This window comes from Alosa pseudoharengus, unplaced genomic scaffold (assembly GCF_046254945.1).
Source record: "Alosa pseudoharengus isolate Yale_2024_CS ecotype anadromous, Long Island Sound unplaced genomic scaffold, YU_APseudo_1.1 YU_APseudo_1.1_scf_10, whole genome shotgun sequence".
NCBI lineage: Eukaryota > Metazoa > Chordata > Actinopteri > Clupeiformes > Clupeidae > Alosa > Alosa pseudoharengus.
In genome coordinates this window covers 22,088,135-22,095,634 of record NW_027468565.1, presented here as the reverse complement: position 1 = coordinate 22,095,634, position 7,500 = coordinate 22,088,135, and the positions used below count along the sequence as shown (strand labels likewise).

Below are 7,500 nucleotides of genomic sequence, written 5' to 3'. Positions count from 1 at the left end.
TCATGCAAATAGCCACACTGGAAGTATAGAAAAAAATGTTGACGTGTTCAATACTTATTTTCCCCACTGTAGTTGCAGTGGAATGTGGCTGCCCAGGGCATTATAACACTTCTCACTCTTAGACCTACTCATACACGGCGGTGAAATGGCGTATTTAGCTGTCTAAATTCGAATCATATGCTAGGGGAGAAATCGTCGGACATCCATGATTATTTTGTTATTCAGCACCCCTGGTCAAAAATATGTTCCCGCGAGCCTGGAAGTAGGCTATGATTTGAATGTAGACTGTTGTCAAATTTGGCAAATACAAAACTGGATAAACAATATGATTCATGCTCTCTCATGCTGTTTCATTCGTGCCGAAAAGGAGGGAGAATGAAACATTAAGCACGTTCCACTTTTGCACAAATAATTCCTTAACAGTTTTGGTCAGGGCTGATAATGCAACTGTATTTGACAAAGGACCGATATAGGCTATTTGCTAGTGACAAAATATGAGCTTTCAGTGTGATACGATCTCTTTGTAGATTACGTTTAATTAAAATGTATTTCATCTGTTCTGGCTATCCCGCTATTTGGATCTTACTGTATCTCACTCAATAAACAACATCTCAACACTAAATGAATGATGATCCGTAATTGTCATCAGATAGCCTAGTCATATAGGTAGACATAAGATGAAATAATTAATTCGAAAATATTTTCTATCTTTGCAGGTGAAAAGTTTTGTGTAAAGGGAATTAAAGGCCTGTCTCATATAGACGCCTGTCTCTAATACTAGCCGGTGCAGTTTGGCGATTTGGGAAAATAAAAGCCTGGGCTATTATTTGGAGTTTTACGGTAGTTCACTTTGCAATCAGCCTAAGCACTATAAATAAGCCACAGGTAATGTACAATGGGTACAATGGAGGGAGCAGGAAGAGTGAGAAGAGTAAGAATTAGAGGCCGAAGACGTGGAGGTGAAGAAGTAGGAGGAAGAAGAGGAGGAAGAGGATGCGGAGGTGAATAAGTGAGAGGGAGAGGATGACAAGGACAAGGAGGTGAAGTTAGAGGAAGAGGACAAGGAGGAGCAAGAGGAGGACGAGGAGGGGTAAGAGGAAGGGTAAGAAGAAAAAGAAATAGCCCTTTTACAGGCAAAAAAATCAGTCTACATGTGGGGATATTGTCATGTCAGGCCTGGATACGGCATTCCACAATATATTTTTCCCGGTGCCTTGGACAAGGACATTGCATGTGATGTAGACAAAATTTTGAGAGAGACGACCCGATGTAGACTGATTTGTTTTGTCTCAGTGAAATTGCTATTTTGTGTTTTGGCTTGGAAAAACACACTTGTTTTTGTTTTGATGTGTGTAAATAAACACCAATACTTGAAGTTTGGATCCCTGTATGTTTACAGAACTATGACAAAAGTATGACCTAAAACTGACATTGTCTACCTTGTGCAAAGAGAAAGCAAAAGCCAGATGTGTTTTTTATTCATACCATCAGTGTGTAGTTGGCACATTGTGTGCTTACTATTGTGATGGCTTGTGTTTACTGTTTGATACGAAAACACCATTTTTACGAAGGTGTGAAAAGTTAAGCAAGGTGTGTTAGCTTTTGCAAGAGAACTACAATGTTTTGCTGATTGGGTGAAAGGTTTTCCTATTTGTGTGTAGAGTTTTGTAAAAAAAGCCATAGTTACAAAAAATGTGCTTAAGCAATCAGAAAAAAATGTAAGTTGCATGCCACTAATGAACATAACAAAGCAACACTGTCTATTTCCCAGTCTAGAGTACAGTGATGAAGAAACCAGACACTGCAGTTAGCTGACTGGAGCTTTCAAAGCCTTCAGAGAGAAATGGCTTGATCTTACAATAAAGACTGATGTTGTCTACAATTACTGTGTGATGCTTCTAATGGCATTGAAGATGTCTTTATAGACCCTAAAGTAGTATTATATGAGTGGTTTGAGTAATTATTGAGTGATTATTGGTGGTAATTTTACAATTTTCTCAAAGGCGGTAGATGGAGGACAAGTGATTGTTGATGGCCATTACAGCAAGTACTATAGTGTCTGTAATCTTGTGATGGACACAGGCCTGGAAAGGACCTGACGGAGAGTGTGAGAGTGAGAAATCAAGTGAGTGGAAGTGTGAGTGAATGTGAGCGTGTGTGTGTGTGTGTGTGTGTGTGTGTATGTGTGTGTATGTGTGTGAGTGAGAGAGCTAGTTAGAGATAGCAAAAGGAGAAGAAAGAAAGAAAGAAAGAAAGAAAGAAAGAAAGATAGAAATATACACACAAGAAAAGATTGCATGGTATATTATGATTCTGAGAAGTATTGATTACAGTACATCAGCGTGGCACAGAAAGTGGCAATGAAAGCTAGGCAGGCTGCTACTGACAGTGAGACAATCTGATGAGATTGATGACCAGCAGATAATGGCTGGCCTACTGACACAGTGGTCAGGCTCACTGAGCTACTGATCTCCAATACACACATATTGATAGAAGATAAAAAGACACAGAGAAAAGAGGAGAAGAAAAATACAAAAGACAGTAAAAGTGTATGGGGGGGGGGGTAACAGTGAGGGACTGTAGGAGACAGGGAATAGATGTTGCAATTATCATCAACAATTGCCATGGTTGGGAGAGGGAGGTGTGAGGAGGGGGAAAAAGTCAATAATAACAGTGTGTGTCAGAATCAAATAAATAAAAAAACATAGTACACCTGATGACTACTGTTTCTGTAAGGATTTCTACATGCCACAGGGGTTTATCAGTCTGAATGAAAGATCGACACCCTCAGCTTAATCTCTCCAAAATGGAGCTCTTTGTATTCCCAGCTAATACAGCTACTCCCCCAAAAGATCAGCATCCAGCTCGGCTCTTCTTCACTGACCCAAGCTACTGTGTGTGACTTGGGTGTCACAACTAAGGACCAACTACATTTCTCAGAGCATCGCTAAGTCGCTCGTGGCAAAAGGTCAAATACTGACCCTTTGCTACCACGTGGCAGCGACACAAATGTAGTTTCACTTTCAATACAGCATATGGCCTTGGTTGAGGTCTGTGGTCTCAGAGTGCTCTTCTGGTTTTATTCGGTAGACTGCAGCTTTTGAAGAGTGACATTGATAAGTTTAGTCAGGTATGTGTGAGGAAATGGGAAGGCATGGAGAAGGTTTTAGGACCGCTGCAGAACATAATAGAGATGGGAGATGATACTAAACCCAGACACTGAAAATAATAATAAAAAAGGTGATGAGATGAAGTTTGAAAGAGAAATGACAATATCACTGCAGAATGAACAGATGCATAATAGTATTTCTCTGTATTTCTTAGAGAAAAGAAATGGCCACTACCCAATGTGATGCTACAGTGAGACCATCTGTCACTTTATTAGTGTCATAAAGACTCAATTTGAGAATACAGACGACTGCAGAAGTTGGTTCTTGAAATCATCCATTGTTCTTGTGCAGAGTACAATATCACACAGTGCACAGACTGATGCTGACGTGTTTTCAAGGTGTCAGGCTACAGGTCTGTCTTCAAAGAATTAAGAAATCTGACGTGCACATTTTTTTCTCTCACAAAATAATATAAAATGATACGATTAGATGCAAACTTGTAATATTATGTTATCTATGAAAATATAAAATAAAACAATACGAAAATACATATCATAGACTGGTGGTTTGTATTTCTAATTTTTTTAATTCTCTGTTGCTGACCAGGTCCGATCAAAAGCATTTCAATGTTTCAGTCTTCTCCTAGATGGTCCTCTCCTGAGATAAAAGGCTATAAGTTAGCCTACTTGTAGAGATAAACCCATAACACAACACAATAGGAGGAAATAGCTCTTCAAAAGCATCCACATCTTTGGCGCATTGCACTTTCAAATTGAAATCCATTCAGGCATTAATTCCTGTATTGATCGGGAAGAAAAAGGCGTATGAATTATTCTCCCAATCGTTGTCTTGCTAGTAATGACCTCTATTCATCTCCTGCGCTCCAACAATTACCACATCTGCTCAGCTCTGTGAGTTAAAAACACAAAACACACCGCACTGCACTGTAGCACACTACACAATACACACACTGAACCTGACTGTAGCAGAGGCCTGAGCCAAACACACAAAAAACACACACACACACACACACACACACACACACACACACACACACACACACACACACACACACACACACACACACACACAGACACACACACACACACAAAACTACCTTAAAATTCTTTAGCATGCAGACGTTTTACACAAGGCCCAAGGTCTTTTCCTGGTGAGTGGGGACTGATTGCAATTACAGGATAGCTACTGCTTCAGTTTAATCTCCAGCCCTCAGACTAGGCTCAGCATCTCATACTCTCCTTCTCTCTCTCTCTCTCTCTCTCTCTCTCTCTATCTTCTCTGCAGAAGCTTGGATGAGCTCTGCACTGGATGTTCTCTCTAAGGACACTGGTTTACAAGAAAGCGGATTTGGGCAGACCTAAATGGGACTTGACCTCTCTTTCCTCAGAGCGTGTGTGTGTGTGTGTGTGTGTGTGTGTGTGTGTGTGTGTGTGTGTGTGTGTGTGTGTGTGTGTGTGTGTTCATGGCCAGAGCTGTGTTTTCTCAAAGCAGTCAGTGTGGGAATCCTGTTGGGTCCACAGGGAGACCACACAGAAGAAGTCCAGAAGCATGATCCATTACCCAGAACTCCTGCAGGGACACAGGTGTGTGTGTGTGTGTGTGTGTTACGACCCTGTGGGTCTTGTGCATTATGTGTGTTTGTTACTTCTGTTGTGTGCTTCCAGGCAGATTGGCTGCAGCTGAGGGGTGGTGTGAAACCCTATGACGTCAGGGTAGCCCGGCCCATTAAAAGGGGGCTGACGTCATTGAGCTCGGTCTCTTGCTAGCTGTGGGGATCGTTCGTTGCCACCATCGCTGCCGCACATCGCTGCCACTAGGGCCAGCCTCGGGCCTTGCCCGTGCAACTCGCCGTCATCTCTCTCACTCCTTGGGGTGAGAGACCAGGAGTGAGCGCCTGGCCGCCGAGGCCTACTTTGTAGGCCGTGTTTTTCTTAGTTTAGACATTTTTCCATACTGTTTTTTTTTGTATTAATAAATACACCATTTTATTAAGTTTTGTGTCTGCCCGTTTTTGTTATATCCCACAAGCCCTAGACCGGGATGTAACAGTGTGTGTGTGTGTGTGTGTGTGTGTGTGTGTGTGTGTGTGTGTGTGTGTCATCTAAATGTATTCTCTAGGGTTGATGTCAGGCCAGTCAGGTTCATTCACACCAAGCTCTGTTGTACTTGCCTGACTGCATTGTGCCAAGTGTTTGGTGGAGGGGGGATTTGGTGTGGGGTTGTTTTTCAGGAGCTGGGCTTGGCCCCTTAGTTCAAGTGAAAGGAACTCTGATGATTGATTCAGCATACCAAAAGATTATGGACAATTCCATGCTCCCAACTTTGTGGGAACAGTTTGGAGATGGCCCCTTCCTGTTCCAATATGACTGTGTGCAGCAGTGCACAAAGCAAGATCCATAAAGACATGGATGGCAGAGTTTGGTGTGGATAAACTTGACTGGCCTGCACAGAGTCCTAAACACCATGTTCTATTCTCTAAATCTGACTAACTTTAATTTAAATAAAATAAAATTGAAATTGAAATTGAAACTCGCTACTCCGCGTGTGGCCTTGCCCTGAGCCAGGATTGTAGCACTGTTACTGTAATACGGAGTAGTCTAGAGGACAGTAAACTAATGGCAGCTGGGCAGGAAAGCACAAGAAAAGAGACTTGTCTTAGACTCATCAAGTTTCTGTTTTTTTTTTCTTTTTAGCTACTTCTTCTCCACCTTTGTTCTTTTTATTTCTTTCTCTCACTTCATTATTTTATCTGTCCCATTTCCAGGTGTGCTTGTCTCTCCGTCTCACTTCACAGAGCTGAAGTCAGCGCGCAGAAGTTGATGTGTCAAAGACTCTCTACTCTCTGCAGGTGGTGGGCATGAATATCTCCTAAATTGGTAGGCTGAGACGACAGGATTAGTTTTCACATCCCTGCAATGCACTGGAAATTATTTAAATACTTCACAGTATATCACTATGGCCACAGCAGCAGCAGCAAAGGCCAGTATACTTGCATATACTTGTGTGAGTTTGGCATGGAAAGGAGCATAATGTTATCTCACATGACAAAGCCATTGCATTAGGGACAGCATCCATACATAACACCCACCACCACCACCACCACACACACACACACACACACATTTACTACAGTGATGTGACACATACACACAAAAACATACACTCCCAATGCTGGAGTTGCAATGAGGTAATATACTGTATAGGCTGTCAAGAAAAAGAACGATTTGAAGTCAGAAATAAACACACACACACATACATGCGCGCACACACACATGCACACAGACACACACACATGCACACAGACACACACACACACACACACACACACACACACACACACACACACACACACACACAGACACACACACACACATACATCAACCAATCAAAACAAAGAGATTAGCACTTGACTTAGGTCCTGGCCAGCTCAGCAGGGGTAGTTGAATGGCCTGCTGTGCAGGTGAAAGGATAAATGACACACACACACACACACACGCACACACACACACATACACACACACACACACACACACACACACACACACACACACACACACACACACACAGGTGAAAGGATAAATGAGGATGGGGTGATGCAGTGTACGAGCACCTGAAGCACATGAAGCCAGGGGTAGAAAGGACCATGACTGAGCCAGGAACCTGGTCAGGGAAAATAACCATTACCTGCAAGGTACAGGCACAAACAAGTAATACCTGAAGATTGTTTAAGTAATGTGTAACTTCCCAAACTTGAAAAGAGATTGATTCAGGTTTTAACTGGGTTCCACTCAATGACCATTCTAGCAAGTTCAGATAGTTCAGGTATTAGGACCAACATTGATCAGTGGAGGGACTGACACAAACATCAGATAACGGCGTGAGTCTTGGAATGTCTGAGTTGAGGAGAGAGATTTAGAGTAAGGGATACTTCTGTATGCTTTCATCTGGAGATGCCTGCAGATCAACACTATGCTGAGAGGGACAGAATCAGCAGCCTGTAGAGTATTAGCGTAGCGAGACAGCGAGCAATCAGGCTCAACTGTTGATGTATTTACCCACAGATCACACTGCGTCACTGACACTGCTCTCAGCCAAGCTGTTACTGTAGCCGAGCTTCCATTCTAATTCTAAATAACAGTGATTGTTTATGTGTTTGACTGACTAGACATCTAAACCACTCAGCAGCATTGTCCGGTGAGTGGTGGGCTCTTCAATGCCAGGTTAATTCCCCAGCTGTCGATGGAGTGCCTCTCAACTAATCTCTCAGAGAAAACAAGTTTACGTATAGTCAAGAAGGGCCACTTTTTCAAATAGCAACAATGATGGCTTTTGAGACGAAACCCATTAGCTGTTTGATTATATTTTGTCC

General features: G+C 42.4%; 1 protein-coding gene across 1 annotated transcript in view; it reads right to left on the bottom strand.

Moving 5' to 3' along the window:
- cdh13 (cadherin 13, H-cadherin (heart)) overlaps positions 1-7,500 on the bottom strand; it is a 500,261-nt gene that overhangs the window by 287,096 nt on the left and 205,665 nt on the right. The gene's annotated exons all lie outside the window — the stretch shown is intronic.